The sequence below is a fragment of the Camelina sativa genome, chromosome 17 (genome assembly GCF_000633955.1).
Source record: "Camelina sativa cultivar DH55 chromosome 17, Cs, whole genome shotgun sequence".
NCBI classification, from domain to species: domain Eukaryota; kingdom Viridiplantae; phylum Streptophyta; class Magnoliopsida; order Brassicales; family Brassicaceae; genus Camelina; species Camelina sativa.
This window is the reverse complement of record NC_025701.1, coordinates 16,098,259-16,099,250: the sequence shown is the minus strand read 5'-3', so window position 1 is coordinate 16,099,250 and position 992 is coordinate 16,098,259.

The following is a 992-nucleotide window of genomic DNA, read 5'->3' as shown; positions in this document are numbered from 1 at the left end:
CGCTATAGGCTAGGGGCTCACCTTATGGCGAGGCGCCGGAGATTGGCCGAGGTCTGTCAGCTTTATCATTTGGACGGGACTATTCGGGTCCTGAACAAACTAATCTCAAACGGTTTCTACTTGGAGAGGTGGCGTATGACTGGGCTGTTTGCCGCGCGAACGGCGTGCTTAGAACTGCTGGAAGGTATGGGGGTGCCCGTCCTCTTGGAGGCCGACTGTCAGCCTCTCGAAGATACTGCGTACCCGTTTAACGTGGATATCTGGGCCTACCGAGCCTCCATAGAAAGGTTAAGGCGGTATGCCACTTTCCTGGAGTCGGCCGGCCCGATTTTCCGCGAGAGGCACTTGGTTGAAGGCCCGTGCGCTTTCTTAGAAGACTTGGCGTCGAGAGGCATCGAGGTTCCAAGGGAAAAACTGGAAGCCCTGAGGGAAAGGCGTCAGTTCTGGCGTGCCAAACTGGACAAGGTAGCAGTGGAGGAACCATTGGCAGACGACCTATCGGGTCCGCGGCCTCCACTTCGTCTGCAGGATCAACCTAGACGCTGAGTGTGGGAGTTCGACCGTTCCAAACTCTGAGTTCGGGCGGTCTTTTTCTTTTTTCATCTAGGACCCCGAGTCGTTGAAAGGACGTTCTCCCTTTGCGTCTCTTTTCGATCTTTTTTTTTTTTATTAGTCAAAACGTCCAAAACATGTAATGGGGATTTGACTTAGTTATTGAAGCTTTTTTCATTATTATTTTTTTTTGGATTTATCAAAACCGTGTAAAGGAGATTTAAATGCAAGTGAACTTTGGATATTTTGTTTTGCACACCGGCTTGTCGCCGAGTTGAATAAGATAAAGTTTTTAAACCGGAAAAAACTTTATTAATATATTAGCTGCATTCGCTTAGTCTTTGAAAGATAAGGAATTGCCTACGTACCCCGAAGTGGGGATCAAGCCAACCGTAGTTCGTATTACAAGTGAAAGATCAATGGAGTTCGGATTCCCGAAA